The sequence below is a fragment of the Malaya genurostris genome, chromosome 2 (assembly GCF_030247185.1).
Source record: "Malaya genurostris strain Urasoe2022 chromosome 2, Malgen_1.1, whole genome shotgun sequence".
Lineage (NCBI taxonomy): Eukaryota > Metazoa > Arthropoda > Insecta > Diptera > Culicidae > Malaya > Malaya genurostris.
In genome coordinates, this window is record NC_080571.1 from 176,454,729 (window position 1) to 176,472,285 (window position 17,557).

Consider the following 17,557-nt stretch of genomic DNA (forward strand, 5'->3'; position numbering starts at 1 on the left):
TGGTCAAAATAGACAAGGTGAAATACGCCGACGTCCTCAAGGCAATGCGGAGCGAGGCAAATCTTGCCGACCTTGGAAAGGAAGTTCGCTCTATTAGACGTACTAGAGTTGGCGAGATGCTGCTAGTGCTAAAAACAGGAGCACAATCGATCGGATCAGAACTCGTAGTGCTAGCTCAGCAAGTTCTAGGCGACGAGGTCGAAGTGAGAGCCTTTCAAAACAAGGTTACATTTCAGTGTAAACGGCTAGACGAGATCACGAGCGCCAAAGAGCTTGTCACGACCATTAATGAGCAAGGAGGGTGGACGTCGGACAGGAAACCATTCGCATATAGAAAAGATCCCAAGGCACTCAGATAGCTACGTTCAAGCTATCAGTCATGGATGATAATAAGGTCATCAAAGTGAGTAAACTGAAAGTTGGTTGGTCGGTTTGCCCATTAACTGCATACCAGCCGCCGGTGGTGAATATATGCTTCAGGTATTACGAAACTGGCCACAAGTCTTGGGATTGCAAAGGCCCAGACCGGAGCAACATATGCAAGTGTTGCAGTGGCGAAGGCCACAAGGCGTTTAATTGCAACAAAACACCACGGTGTGTGACCTGCTCTGGTAAAAAAGGCTCAAAATCACACCATGGGCGGCACTGTCTACCCCTTCGGCGGAGGAAATAAGACGGCCTAAACGTAGCGCAGCTATACTTCAACCACTGTGCAGCAGCGCAGCAATTGCTGTATCCGTCGGTTGTAGAATGGAGCACAGACGTCGTTATCCTCTCGGACTCCTATCGTATCCCTGCCGATAATGGGAACTGAGTTACGGACAGATCCGGAACAGCGGCCATCTGGACCACTGGTCATTACCAAATTCAGGAAGTGGTAACAACGCAAGCCGAGGGAGTAGCCATTGAGCAGATAAATGGCGTATACTATTGCAGCTGCTACGCCCCAACGCGGTGGCCAATAGACCAGTTTATCCAACTTTTCGATAGGCTGACCGACCTGGTGGGTAAAAAACCAGTTGTAATAACTGGAGATTTCAACGCATGGGCAACGGCGAGAGGCAGCCGCCAAACAAACCAGAAAGGGCAGATGCTGCTAGAGGCGCTCGCCAAACTAGAAGTGATATTGGGGAACGACGGTGCCAAAAGTCCCGGCCTGGCTGGATACTTAAACTGGAGAGTGGAAGATGGCTATACCCTTAGCGACCACCTAGCCATACGATTCACGATAGGCAGCCTAGCGAGGTACAGCAGTAGGGGAAATGCTCCCGGAACCCGAGCGTGGAAGGTTGCCGACTTCGACCGTAACACGTTTAGTGCAGCTTTCGCACTAGAGAATCGCACAGCAAATTTAGATGGAGAAGAGTTGTTAGCCGTCCTGACACGGGCATGCGACGCGACAATGCCGAGGAAGGCATGACCGTGAAACAACAGAGCACTGGTCTACTGGTGGAACGAGCAAATTGCAGACCTTCAAGCGACCTGCTTAAGGACCAAGAGAAGTATGCAAGGAGCTAGATCACCGGAGCAGTAAGAAATGAAGCTTCCGAAGCAGCCAAGCTTGCTCTGGATAAGGCTATTCGCGTTAGAAAAAAAAGCCTGCTATGAAAACCGTTGTCAGTATGCCAACTCCAACCCATGGGGTGATGCCTACAGGATGGTTATGGCCAAAACGAGAGGGGCACTAGCACCCCCTGAACGTAGTCCGGCGAAGTTGAAGGAGATTAGTCTTCCCGCATCACGACACGTCTTCGTGACCGCCAGCACCGCTATCAACAAACGATGTTAGCAGAGTGACAATTGAAGAGTTGTTATCAGCGGCGAGATCATTTGACACTAAGAAAGCTCCCGGGCCAGATGATATCCCGAACGCGACTCTAAACGTTGCTATAACCTTCAAACCGGACATGTTCATGAAGGTCATGCAGAGATGTCTGGACGAGCGGACATTTGGAAAAGGTAGAGATTGGTACTGTTTCTGAAACCTGGGAAACCTCCTGTGGACCCGTCGGCATATAGACAAATCTGCTTGATCGACACCCCAGGGAAGCTCCTGGAGAGAATCATCCTGAACAGGCTAGCCACGTTCATAGAGGAGGCGAATGGACTGTATAACGAACATTACGGGTTCCGCAAAGGCAGGTCTGCGGCGGATGCCATAAAATCGGTAGTAGCTACCGCGGAGGTCGCTATTCAACCTAAGCGGTGTGGAATTCGCTACTGCGCGGTAGTAACGCTTGATGTCAAAAACGCGTTCAATAGAGCTTGTTGGGCGGATATCGCTGACTCCCTCTTTTGACTGGGGGTCCCAGAAGGGCTGTACAAGATTCTGGAGGAAGGCTTACGAAGCACTTCTATCACGGTCGGAGTACCACAGGGATCCATCCTGGGGCCGCTCCTGTGGAATATAATGTACGATGGTGTACTGAGGTTGATTGGAGCCTCAAGAAAGTCGGGTTCGCGGACGACATCACGCTGGCAGTCTACTGATAATCCATCGAAGAAGTTGAACTGAGGTTTTTGGTGCAGCAAGGACTATGTTTAAGGGCTTGACGACCCCTCCCCCGGCAACTGCGAGTTGTAGGGCTTGCCTAGGATGTGGTGGAGTTTGGCAGTGGGCTCTGCTAATCCCCTATAAAAAGCTGCATGTATCCGCAAGCAAGTCCTACTAAAGCGATCGTGTGCCGCTCAAAATGCACAGGCCCAGCAGGAGTGCCGACTCGGCACGTTAGGACTAACGTCAGTGAGGTAATAACTATGGCATACTGGCTACTATACCATCCATGGATACGATACGGTAGATCGGAATATATAGAGAAGCTAGGGCTGACAGTTGCGGAATTTTACTCCCTCAGCAAAGCAGGGTGGAACCGGTTTGAAATGGCGAGTAGGCTAATGCCGCAGCTGCCTTCCGTCCCATAAAACCATGGCAGGCCTTATGGCACGCCGTCTCACTTTCAGCCACCTGATTGGGATGACTGGGTGGACGTAGGTTTAGATGCCCTTTTCCTGATTTGCGCTGATCCGGCTCTGAGCGTAAAGCCAACCCTCGCATGGACTCACTGCACCGCATAGGTAACCATGGGATCATGATAGCGACTACTTTCGGCTGGGTTTGACGGTAGCCATGAGGGGGACCCATATAAAATGAGTTCAACACCGTCAACATCGGCGTCGAGTAAGGAGATAAACCCTTTTGCAAGAGGGGGTTTGAGGAGGTCACCATCTAGAACAGGTGCGAGAGAGGAGAGTGAGCCGGTAGCTGAGGGGACGAGCGATAGCAATGCCCATGGCAAACCAGTGGAAAAGCCTGTGTCCCGGGAGCAAGTGAAGGAAGTAGACAAGCCGAGTATGACAGCGGTCATAGATTAACTCGAAACGATTATTGAATTCACGCAGGAGAAATTCAACATTAGCAAGGAGCTGAGGGTGGACTTGCTGAAGCTACGTAAGACCGTGAACGTAGCTAAAAGGGACGAAGAGGCGTTGTTAGTGCGGATAGAAGGTAACGGAAAGTCGGAGAAGTGTTCTCAGACAGAGCCCTTCACCTTCGATACCGATAAAAAACAGGAGGCATTCGACTATGCGCTCCGGCTCACGATTGAGCGTAATAAACAGCGCCGGAAACGCGCTAGGGATTCTCCAGGAAGTAAATGCCTGACTCCCAAGGCCAAAAGGAAAAAAGACCATGGCGGAAATGATGGGGCGAGGGAACGTGGCGAGGGGCTCAATCCAAACCTCGGCACTCGACCCCGGATCTGAGCCATATAAGCGAACCCGGCGAGAATCCTTGGGTGAAGGTCGACAAGAGGAAAAGGGTCCCAAAAGATGCTGGGCCCATTCCCGAGAGGAAGGCGAGGCTTTGTTGGTTAAGGCCTACAAAGAAAAGTACGCCGATGTGCTCAAGGCCATGGGGAATGAAGTAAAGCTAGCCGAGCTTGACAAAGAGGTTCACAGCATCCGTCGAACGAAAACGGGAGAGATGCTGTTCGAGCTAAAAGAGGGAGCACAGGTGAGCGGAACGGAGTTTGTTGCGTTGGCCCAATAAGAATTGGGCGACACGGCCGAAACTAGAGCCCTGCGTAGCGAGGTGGCACTCCATTGCAAACGGTTTGATTGAATCGCCACCGCAGAAGAACTGGCCATGGCCATCAAGGAGCAAGGAGGTGTGGATGTCCCACGGGAATCCACCGTATGAGGAAAGGACCACAGGGTTTCTGAGTACCCAGATAGCTACATTCAAGCTATCGGCCACGGATGCTAACAAGGTCCTCAAAGTTGGCAGGCTAAAGGTCGGGTGGTCGGTATGCCCAGTGACCGCTTACCAACCGCCGGCGGTTGACATGTGCTTCAGGTGTTTCAAACCTGGCCATAAGTCGTGGGACTGCAAAAGCCCAGACCGGAGCAACCTCTGCAAGCGTTGCAGCGGCGAGGTGCACAAGGCGTATGCATGTGAAAGAACGCCACGCTATGCGTGAGCAAGAAGAGGGCAACAAACCATGTCATGGGCGGACCTACTTGGCAAACAAGTGGAGGGAGTAAAACAACATGCAAGTAGCACAGCTGAATCTAAATCACTGTGCAGATTGCCAGCAACTGCTGTACCAGTCAGTGCCGGAATGGGGCATTGATGTCGCGATTCTCTCGGATCCCTATCACACACCGGTAGATAACGGGAACTGGGTGTCGGACGAATCCAAGACTGTGGCGATTTTGACGACTGGTCGATACCCAGTACGAGAGGTGGTGAAAACGCAAGCGGAGGGAGTAGCCATAGCGAAGGTAAACGGAGTGTATTACTGTAGCTGCTACGCTCCACCAAGATGGTCAGTAGACCAGTTCACCTGGATGGTCGACAGGTTGACTGCAGACCTGGTGGGTTGCTCACTGCGGCGAGATCGCTCGATACAAAGAAAGCCCCGGGGTCAGAAGGTATCCCGAACGTGGCTCTAAAGGCGGCTATAATGACAAAACCGGACATGTTCAGGGAGGTCATGCAGAGATGTCTAGAGGAGCGTATGTTCCAAGACATTCGGAAAATTCAGAGGTTGGTCCTATTACCGAAACCTGGGAAACCCCCATGGGACCCATCGGCGTATAGACCAATCTGTCTGATAGACACTGTAGGAAAGCTCCTTGAGACACTCACCCTCAACGAGCTATCCCCCTTCATAAAGGAGGCAGGAGGACTGTCCAGCCAGCAATACGGGTTTCGCAGAGGCAGGTCGACGGCGGACGCCATAACATCGGTGGTAACCACGGTAGAGGTAGCTATCCAGCGCAAACGACGAGGAATCCGGTACTGTGCGGTAGTAACGAGACGTTAAGAACGCGTTCAACAGTGCTTGGCGGGCTCCAAGAGATCATTGAAGCAATTGGGTGTGATGCTTGACGACAAACTCAGCTTAAGCAAGCACGTTGAATACGCCTTCAAGCGCGCATCAAAAGCGATCGCGACGCTCTCACGATTCATGGCCAACAGCTCGCCTGTGCGCTCCGAAAAATGTAGGTCTCTGGCAGGAGTGGCAGTTTCGATCCTCAGGTACGGCAGCCCGGTATGGGCGTCGGCACTTGGTGTGGAACGCAACGCACAGATGCTGGAGTTTCGCGGCTCAAAGGAGTGAGCTGCTGGAGGCCTGCGGCATTGACACCACACCGGAGAACCTGATACGGAGAATGTGCCACTGCGTAGAGAACTGGAACGCAGTGTCAACCGCGGCATCCCAAATTGCGGGCATATTGCAGCGGAAATGGAGTGCGGATCAACAACTGGCAGCCGCGACCGCTAGCCGCGTGTAACCGTAGGAGGCTCAAGAGGGATCAGCGAATAAACGTCGGTCCGGGAGAACCACCTTCGCCGGGGAGCTCTCCGTCGGAGTAGTCTAGATCCATCGTCGGGGACTAGACGAATAGTACGTAGAACTGCTAGGATCGTCGGGGCGCTAGTGAACCGGAAGCTATCCTCCAACGGGAATTACTGGATCGACCCAGGCATCCTCTCGGTCGGGCGTTGACGGGTATCGAAAGCGTCAGTTTCGCCGATCCCGACATCCTCCTGGTCGATCCCCTGTAGCGAAACGAGTGGCTCAAAGTCAAGAGATAAATGGCCCACAAGTAGGAGAAAACGACGCATACGTTCATGACGATGCATAAGTCCGGGAAGGGTGCTTTGAGCACCGATAGCCTTTCACCCCGAAGTAATACCTAATGGTATTTCCCGGGAGGTAGGGTTGGAGATCCAATATGTTTTAGTGGGTAGTTCTAATTATACAGTACTAGTTATGTGGAGAGTCCCACACTCTGTGCGTAAATGCATTTTCATTGTAAAAAAACACACACACAGACATTGCTCAGTTCGATGAACTGAGTCGAACGGTATATGACACTAATTTACTAGATGAACTGAGTCAAACGGTAAATGACACTTATTTCACTATTCGTTTTTTCAAGTGATTGTTAGTTTTAGTTATTGAATTATGACAACCCCCTTAAGACTAGTTTTCTAATCATAACTTGTTTCAAGTTAGCTTTTTATACATACATAAAGTATGTATAATAATAATAATATAATTGGAATAGTTGTAAAATATATAAAATCCCATAATTTTGTAGAAGGTAATGCATAATGAGTGTATCGAAAAGTAGTTAGCAACATTGATTATTGAATAAAAAAGCAAAAAAAACATATTTTGACATCAGTTTTCGATATATTGAAGTAAAATTACATTTTTATGCATTTCACTGGATATATTGAAGAAAATCCTAGTTTCTGTGGAACGCTCGCACTTTGGACTTGACATTCTTCATTAAATTCTGCACAGTTGCTTTTGTGACTTTCCTGGAGGCAGCTGTCCAGTTTATTTTAACTAATGCATGTTTTGGGACACTGTACCTTCCTTCCGAAAATGCCGCTTGACAATTGCCCAATACCTTTCAATTGGCCGAAGATCCGGGCAGTTCGGTGGGTTGATGTCCTTTCCCACGAATTGTACATTATTTTTTTGACAACCACTGTAGAACGGAGTTGACGTAGTGGGATGAAGCCAAATCCAGCCAGAATAGAGGAGGAGCCGTATGCTTTCTGTACAGTTGCAGCATTCTCTTCTTCAAGCATTCTTCCTCGTACACCTTCGCGTTAATTGTGCCCTTTGTGAAAAAATCGACGATCGCAAACCACAGGTACAAATTGCTTGCCAGACCAACACCTTCTGTCCAAACTTTTCCATCGCCACCGTGGTGTCAGCGTCGTCCAGGTCCTGGTAAACCGATTTCGAATAATATTCCGGTCCGAAAATTTGTTTATAAATCAACAATTTGTTTTTTAGACAGAGCTTAGAATTTCTGTTTATAAGAGGATATAAACATTTTATATATTTATAACACTTTGCCTGGATTCCTTCAATGTGATCCTTGAACGTGAGTTTTTTGCCATACGTTAAACCTAAGTATTTAGCTTGATCAGACCATGTCAATTCCAAACCATTCAATTTGAGAATGTGATTATTGTTTGGTTTAAGAAAAGAAGCTCTTGGCTCATGAGTAAAGATAATTAATTGCGTTTTTTGATGCATTTGGTTTAATTTTCCATTTTGACAGATAATCACTTAAAATATATAAACTTCTTTGTAGGCGACTGCAGATAACGCTTAGATTTCTACCTGTGGCTAACAGACTTGTGTCGTCACATAATAGCGATTTCTGACACCAACGGGTAGATTTGGAAGATCAAAAGTAAAAATATTGTACAAGATTATAGCTACGCTCGAACCCTGCGGAACACCTGCTCGTACGGGTAGCAATTCAGATTTACAATTCTGATAGCTAACATGAAGAGTACGATCAATTAAATAATTTTTCAATTTTGATCAAATAAATAAGAAACTGGAAATCAGACATATTTGCTATTAAACCTTTGTGCCAAACACCGTCGAATGCTTTTTCTATGTCTAGAAGAGCAACTCCAGTGGATAACCCAGAAGATTTATTTGCTTTTATCATGTTCGTAACTCTCACAGATTGAATTCTCATTTATGTGAGACATCATTCTCAACAAGATAATTTTTTCAAAAAGTTTACTGATACAAGAAAGTAAGCTAATTGGTCGATAACTTGATGTTTCTGCTGGGTTTTTATCAGGTTTGAGGATAGTAAGCGAATGAAAAAGACTTGTTGAAAATTTTAACCAGGAGTCTCAAGGCAACATCGGGAAGATTTCTAATAAGAATATTAAAAATTCCATCATTACCAGGAGCCTTCTGTTTTTAAGTTTCCTAATAATTGATTTAATTTCATCAAAATTCGTCTCAATAATGTCATCTTATGATAACTCTTGGGTTGAAATATGATCATATTTCAGTGAGACTTCATTTTCAATAGAACTCAACACGTTCAAATTAAAATTGTGGACACTTCTTGGGCAAGTTTTTGAGCTTTTTCACCATTTGAAAGGAGTAGCAGGAATTGGTTTCTGAGATTTCTTAATAACCTTAGAAAGTTTCCAGAAAGGTTTAGAATATGGTTTAATTTGTTCAACTTCTTTAGCGAAATTTTCATTTCGCTAACGAGTAAATCTATGTTTAATTTCTTTTTGTAAATCCTTAACTATGTTTTCATAGCAGGATCACGAGAACGTTGATATTGTCTTCGACGAACATTCTACAACCGAATGAGCAGTTGAAGATTGTCATCGATGATAGGAGAATTCAATTTAGTTTGAGCTTTGGGAACTGAAAGATTTCTAGCTTCGATAATGTAATGATTCAAATTATCAATTGCTGTGTCGATGTCAGCAGAATTTTCTAAAATAGTTTCATGATCCACGTGATTTTCAATGTGAGATCTGTAATCCAACCAATTAGCTCTTTGGTAGTTGAATATAGAACTAACTGGATTAATTAAAGCTTCGTTGGAAAGTCTGAATGTTACAGAAATGTTTGACTTTGATCCGTTAGAACCAGATCAATAGTAGACGGGTTTTCCACGGAAGAGAAACAAGTTGGATTACTGGGATGAAGAACTGTGAAGTAACCAGCTAAGAGTTGATTATGAAGTATTTTACCATTACTGTTATTTTGCCCACAATTCCACTGGACATGCTTAGCATTTAAGTCCCCTATTACAAAAAATTTCGGTCGATATCTTGTTAGTTTTTGCAAATCGCCTTTAAAAAAATTTAATTGGTGCATTGGAATGGCAAATATGCTCCAGCGATGAAATAAATTCCATGAATGGTTTCAACTTCGATTCCCAAGCTTTCAATAACTCTAGTATTGAAAGAAGGTAAAATTCGATGTTTAATTTGCGTTGGACAAAAATGGCAACTCCACCACCCATTCCAGTAAACCTGTCAAATCGATGAACCACATAATGTGGATTACTTTTCAATTTGACATTTGGTTTAAGAAAAGTTTGTGTCACAATGGCAATATGAATTTTGTGAACTTTGAGAAAATTATAAAATTCATCTTCACTCGATTTTAAAGATCGAGCATCCCAATTTAAAATATTGAAATAATTATTTAACATCACTGTTGAATTTTAAATTCATAATAATATTATTTGCAAATTGCCATCCGATTTGAAATGTTTCAAAAAGTAATGGAGTCGAATTCATTGGGATGATCATTTGAAAAAGTTGATCTTGTAGGTAGATCATTTTATTTTCAGTTATGTCGCCCAAAATCAACTTCAATTAGAGAAGCGAATGGCATTGAAGGAATATTTGTAGGTAGACTGCCATTAGAACTGCCATTAGAAGAAGATGATATGGCCGATCTACCCATTAATTAATTGTTTTCGTTAGAAGATGAACTGCAAGCCAGTGCTGTGTTTTGATTATTTACATTAGAAGAATAAAGTGGTAGATTACTACCTGTTATACTAGCGTAACTGACATTAGAAGAAGATGATGACGAGGTCGATCTACCTGTCAATAAATTGTTTTCGATAGAAGACCTGTGCCTGTTTTTTGTTTTAAATTCAAAGAAATAAGTGCCTTAGAAGAATAAGGCGTGGCATTTGTAACGGTTTTTTGATTTTCAGGTATGTTCTGTAGATTTAAGGTCGTTGATTTGACTTGTTGTCTAAGCGAACGAGCGTTTAAATTTTTTTCCCTGAGAGGACATTTCAAATAATTGGATTCATGATTTCCATCGCAATTTGAACATGAAAATTTATCAATGGTTTCATTCATTGCTTACTTACTCTTACTCTATCAGTCGTAGACCACGCGGGTCTCTGCTGTATACAGGAGGCGTCTCCATTCAACTCGGTTCATGGCTGTTCGCCGCCAGCCTCGGTAGCTGCGAAGGGTCCGCAGGTCGTCCTCAATTTGATCGATCCATCTTGCCCGCTGCGCGCCTCTTCTTCTTATACCGGTCGGATCATTATCGAGAATCATTTTAACCGGGTTGTTCTCCGACATTTTAACAACATGCCCGGCCCACCGTAACCGCCCGACCTTGGCCGTTTGGACGAGGGTTGGTCCTCCCAGCAACTGGTGCAGTTCATGGTTCATTCGCCTTCTCCACGTACCGTCTTCCATCCGCACTCCACCGAAGATGGTTCGCAACACCTTCCGTTCAAAAACAGCTAGTGCGCGTTGGTCCTCCGCAAGCATTGTCCAGGACTCATGCCCGTAGAGGATAACCGGTCTAATCAGCGTTTTGTAGATAGTTAACTTCGTACGACGGCGAATTTTGCTCGATCGAAGCGTCCTGCGCAGTCCAAAGTAAGCACGATTTCCTGACAATATGCGTCTCTGAATTTCTCTGCTGGTGTCATTATCGGCAGTCACCAGTGAGCCCAAGTACACGAACTCGTCGACCATTTCGATTTCATCACCACCAATCAGAACTCGTAATGGGTGGCTGACGTTATCTTCTCTCGAGCCCCTGCATTTCATGTACTTTGTCTTTGACACATTGATGTCTAGTCCGATCCGCTTGGCCTCAGCTTTTAGTCCGATGTACGTATCTTCCATCTTCTCAAAGTTGCGTGCTATAATATCAATATCATCAGCGAAACCAAGTAGCTGGACGGACTTTCTGAAAATCGTGCCACTCGTGTCTATCCTCGCTCTTCTTATCACACCCTCCAAAGCAATGTTGAATAGCAGACACGAAAGGCCATCACCTTGCCGTAGCCCTCTGCGAGTTTCGAAGGGACTCGAGTTTATCCCCGATACTCGAACAACGCACATCACTCGATCCATCGTAGCCTTGACCAATCGTATCAGTTTGTCCGGGAATCCGTAGTCGTGCATGATTTTCCATAGCTGTTCTCGATCGATTGTGTCGTAGGCTGATTTGAAATCGATGAATAAGTGATGTGTGGGCACATTGTATTCGCGGCACTTTTGCAACACCTGGCGGATGGCGAACACTTGGTCCGTGGTAGCACGTTCACCCATAAATCCTGCCTGATATTGTCCCACGAATTCGTTTGCAATCGGTGAAAGTCGACGGCATAAGATTTGGGAGAGTACCTTGTAGGCGGCGTTCAGCAGAGTTATTGCGCGGTAATTGCAGCACTCCAGCTTATCGCCCTTTTTGTAGATGGGACACACGATTCCTTCCATCCATTCCTCCGGTAAAATCTCGTCCTCCCAGATCTTGGTAACGACCCAGTGCAGTGCTTTCACTAGTGCATTACCACCGTGTTTTAGTAGCTCGCTTGGTAGTTGATCAACACCAGCAGCCTTATTATTTTTCAACCGGCTTACCACCTCCTCCACTTCTTGGAGGTCTGGGACCGGCAGTCTATCGTCCTCCGCACGCGTTCCCAAGTTCGTTACCGCGCCGCCACTTTCGTATTCCGCCACATCGCCATTGAGGTGCTCGTCGAAATACTGCCGCCACCTCTCGATCACCTCACAGTGGTTCGTGAGAAGATCCCCGTTGGTGTCCTTGGTTTCATTCATTGGACAAACATCTTTTGAATGCGAATTATCACAATTCAAACACCGTATATCCATCATGACAATTTTTGGTTCCATGGCCGAAGCCTTGGCAACGACGACATTGCGTTAAGTTTGCAATACGATTATGCCGTTTATAATGTTCCCAATGAATTTTAATGTGGGAAATGAAACGTACTTTTTCTGAAGTTTTCCAATTGTTTACATCACTTCGATTGAAGTGTATTAGGTAAAGTTCATGTGAAATTCCAGAACGTAGTTTAGAAGTACCATTCGCTCTTTTTTCATAAGTATTACTTGGGAAGGGGCAAAACAAGCAATTCTTTTAGTTCATTTTTAATTTCATCAGTACTTTGATCATTTGATAAGCCTTTCAAGACAGCCTTGAAGGGTCTGTCTGATTTTAGAACATATGAATAAAATTTATGAAGTTTCTCAGACCAATATCGAATAAGACGTTCGTAATCTTCCAATCCATCAACCAAGAATCGACATTCTCTATTCGATAATGCTATTACAGGATCAGACGTTAAAAGAAATCGTTTGAATACATGCTCTAGATTCACTAAACGATTGAATTTCTGCTGATGGAACTGCCAATCTTTGCGAATCGCTTTATTTTGATTCTCCTGCGCTTCCTTACTATGCATTATTTGCTATCTGTTTGGTTTCCTTGCGATTGATTGTTGAGCAAGAAGGCTGGAGAATCTGAAACAACAATTATCCTTCATCTGTTTCCCTTTTCCGCCCAAAATAATCATCTTTTAAAAGGAAAACACGGAACTAACAAAGCAGGAAGTGAACAAAGTAATTACAGAAATTGCAGAGCTTTCTCCCACAGTACTTGGGAAAGTATTTTTATCAACGAAGTTAGTGTTCGGCATGAACGATACGAAAGTGTTAAACGACATAAAAGGCACACACTCCCAAGTTTGGTACATATGCAAACGCTCAGAAAAAGCCCTGAATTTTTCAAGAACTGAAACAAATGATAATGATCCAGACAAATATCAATTTGGAAAATCGCCCCTCCACGCAACAATTCGATCTATGGAACTTTAGCTAAAAGTGAACCGTTCGGATAGTAAATGGTAAAAGACCTTTATCACTACTTTCCGACATACCAGAGACTTGGGCGATTCGCATTGTTCAGATGCCTAAGCCCGACTCCTCTGGTACAAGGTAAAAGTTAAGTTACTAAAAGATTTCTGCTTGCCTAAATGACCCTCTGTCACGTCTCTCATTTTCCGTTCTATATATTCACATCCTTGCTCTCTCTTGAGTACTATCATTCTATAATTTTCATTTTCTGTTTCTACAAAAATGTCTCTGGTTAGGCGAATATCGCATAAAGAGAAAGAAAAAAAGAAATATTGACTTAAGTCGTCAAAAAGAAAAAAAAGAAATCTTACCCTTCACTCAGTAGGCTAAGGTACATTCAGGGATTCCACTTTTGCAGATATTCTCAAATGTGTCATAATAATTCGCAGACAAGTTAGTTCGCATAGCATTGTTTTTGTGCATCAATGATTTCGATCATTCATACATATGAAAGAAAAACGGAGTAAGAAAAACGGCGCTCGAAACAAACCTTCAGTTCAATCTTATGTCGTTTTCGTTTTTAAATTGCACTACACCGGTGTAGCGAAAGCTGCACCTAAACCGTTCGTTTTTACCAATTGCACTACACCAGTGCTACACTTTTTCTGCACCGATACCACTGGTGTAGCACTCATCAAAAGTTTGGTGTAGCTCTGTGCAATGGAATCGTTAATTGTAGTCAATGGTTACTGTTTATGTTTTCGTCATTTTTGTTCGTTTATTCATGCCTCAGTGTAGCACTGCACCGGTGTAGTGCAAATTAAAAACGAAAACGCCATTAATGAACTGATGAGCTAATACATTGAATCAATTCCCTTTAGTGAGCTGATCGGTTCGGAGCTGCTCACCGGTGAGAGCTACCTCGCACATTTCTAAGTGAGCGTCGCACTATCAACATATTGTCATGAACAATGTGTTGCTTCACGATAACTCAATTTATTCACACGTTGAAAAATGAAATGTCTTCGTAACGATTTGTATTTTTACAATACTTTTTCATATTTTGTTTGGACAACATTTTTCCATTTTTTTACCCTAGGCTTTGGATGATGAGCTACAGGGCGCGTACCCCCCTTTGGTGGATGGGGTTGGAGTCACTTTATACTTCGTGTATTGACAAAGTCGGACCATACTGTGATCGTTCGTTCGCTTATAAATGTGAAAAGATGGAAAATATTATGTTATCTGGATCGATCACGGAGTGGACAGGACTAATACTTGCTTGAAATTGACAATAGGTCATTAGGTGGTTTCGAGCATTTTTATGCCTGGAATTGGTCACCAATTTCAATTATCTTGATCTAGTTGGGATTAATATTAATATATAATAGTCGTCCTCAACTGGTGAATTTAATTCAAAAAGGTGGACTATTGTTATCAGGAATAGGAGTAAATTGATATCTTATGAACAGTTTATGAACTTTCAAACCTTTCCGATCCGGTTCGGTATTGGTAATGTTTACAAATTGCAATAACGGCGAAACTGAATGATCAGGTGTAAATACACTCTCAAATCGGGAAAGGTTTGAATGTACTTAGATTTCTTCAACTTTGACACAGATGTCACCTTCTAACTGAGAGTGTGATAAGTGTGTTTCTAGAAGAGAATGGTTTATTTGGACCATTTCAAACAATCACACCTAGTATTTCTTCACGAAATACATGTAGTTCTTGTTTCCTGGAGGCGTGCTCAACACTAGAATGTCAAAAACTTAATATAGACCTTAATATAGGCCTAAATAAAAAAAAACTGTGACAGAATAAATAAAAACCAGCGTGCCTTAGTGCATATATCGTTAAATGAAGAAAAAAAAGATCACAGAAATTTAAGCAATCCTATCGTTGTGTACACAGAAAAAGATCACAGAAATTTAAGCAATCCTATATTGTAACTTTCCTGGGCAATCTAGTGTTAAATGTGCATATTTAGAATTTAACAAGCTCATTAACAGATGATTTTATTTTATTTTCATGACGAGTAACGAGACTGTTGAAATAAAAATTATCATCGAAGATTAAGGACCAAAGAAGTGTGAGGAAGAAAACCGCTAGAATGTCCCAGGAAAATGAAGAAAAATTAGTATTTTATGTAATAACCTAACTTTTGGTAAGTAAAATGCACTACGATTTTTCCTATCACTTTTATTATTATTGTTATTGTTATTATTATTATTATTATTATTATTATTATTATTATTATTATTATTATTATTATTATTATTATTATTATTATTATTATTATTATTATTATCATTATTATTATTATTATTATTATCATTATTCTTATTATTATTATTATTATTATTATTATTATTATTATTATTATTATTATTATTATTATTATTATTATTATTATTATTATTATTATTATTGCTCTCTGGTGAACTTGCAATAAAAGATATTCGTATCTTTCGTTGCAAATTGATAACCGTACAGGAATCTGTCGCTTGGGTTACATGCTGGAAGGAACATATCAATTATAGGTCGGTTTCCTATTTCGTTACTAGTGTTCATTTGGGCACCATAGCCTAGTTCGTCTGTTATGGAAAGTGCGGATCGTTGTAACCTGCCCCTCGGCCAGAGTAGCCCATGAAGGAAAAAAAACATTTTTCCATTTTTTAATATGTGTTGAACTTTTGATAATTTTTCGGATTTTCAATATTTAAAACTAACTTTGAAAAGGCCTAAATTCCTTCGAGTTCCACTTAGATTTTTTTTAATATTGTTCATTGTCAAAAAGTAAACAAAATAATAATCACAACAATATGCTTAAGCTGTGCGTGCAAGCATGAGATTGTTTATGCGTATTTATGAGCACTTTGTAGTAGATACTTAGGTAATAGAGGTAGATTCTACGTAGAATAGAGGTTATAGAGGCAGATTCTACGTTTCTAAAATAAGGTGAATATATCTCAAAAAATATTTTTTTTACATTATTCAGCTAAAATACTTCAAATGTTTTTTTCTTCAAAAAGAGGTGGAATTTTTTTTTTTTTTTGAACTTTTTTTTCGAAGACTACTACTACTGGTACTACCCCCTTAATAAAAATTAAGGCGCCACTTTTAAAAGAAGCGTAATATAATCTTGTAAAACTTCTTCGAAAACACGTTAGCTCTTAAAAATCAGTGAAAGTCAGTACAGACTTTTGACAGTCTTTTTCAAGTTTTGGACCACCGTGCGACATCTAAAATAACGTGTTTAGTTGCGTTCATTGCTGCAGTTTTGGTTTTGTGTTTCAGAATTTAAACACTCAAACAAACCGCATGAACGTTTGAATCAAACCTCTTGAAAACAAACCTTATGTTGAATTCTTGCAAATAACGCGGAACGATTTTTTCTTATTTTTTTCAAGAAATCGTTTTGTATAAAATATCTAGGTGATTCAATATATCTTGTGTTGTTATATCTATGAAACAAATTAATTTCAAGTTGTTGAACATCTGATCTGATTTTCGTTGGTGTTCCAAATTCACAATCGAATTTAATTTACGGCTTACGCTATCTCTTGGAATATTATTCTTACAACATCCGTCACATCAAATATGTAGGAATATTTTAGATATATTCATACAAAATGTAACGTAGATGTTTGCCCAATTGAAAGCGTAGCCGTGCTTAGTATCTTATGATGTCAATTTTCGGCTCATTATCATTATGTTGTCGATAACTAACTAATACAGAGAGCGAATCGATTCAAATGAAGATTGCATCGATTTTTGTCGGAATATGCTTATAATGTTATGTGACATTACATATAATGTTTCTATATTTGTGAGTCTGTGTAACTCATTTGTACTAAACCAGGGAGGACGCTTCAAAATCATTTCAGAATTTTATTCTGAATCCTTTGAAGCGTTTTCTTCCTGGTGGAAGCATGTCTGGTCGAAAAATTTGTTTATAAGTTAATAATTTGTTTGTCAGACAGAGCTTAGATTTTCTGTTTATAAGAGGATATAAACATTTAATATATTTATTACACATTGCCTGGATTCCTTTATTGTGATCAGAGCTTAAAATTGTCACACATTCTCAATGAAAGAAACCATTTCAGCCGTCTTATTTTCAATGTTTTACTGTCTCATTCGCAAATGACCGACACCAGAACAAACGAAGAGAGACGAAGCATTTTAGCTTCTCATCGAAAAAATGAGAGAACATAATTGCCAACGTCACTCTTTCCTCTATGACAAGACGAAACCAAACTAACGTCTTCAGGTAGCAACAGCAGAATTGAAATTTTCATTCTTGCATCGGTGTATTGAAAATATGTGACGCTTGGCTATAAAAAGTGACTAAAATATGGCAAATCGAAGTAATTATATCCCACAACTTCTTTGGAAACCAAAACTACTACAAATTCGAGCACCAACAGATAAAACTTATTGTGAAACCTTTTTCTGTCGTTTTCAATTCTCACAGCTTTGGTTGAATATCGACACTGAATACTATAGGATTTTCACTGAAAACTGCAAACGACCGAAAGGGCAAATGAAAGAAAAAACACAATTTTGAAACTACTTTCCCGTTTATGTCATTGA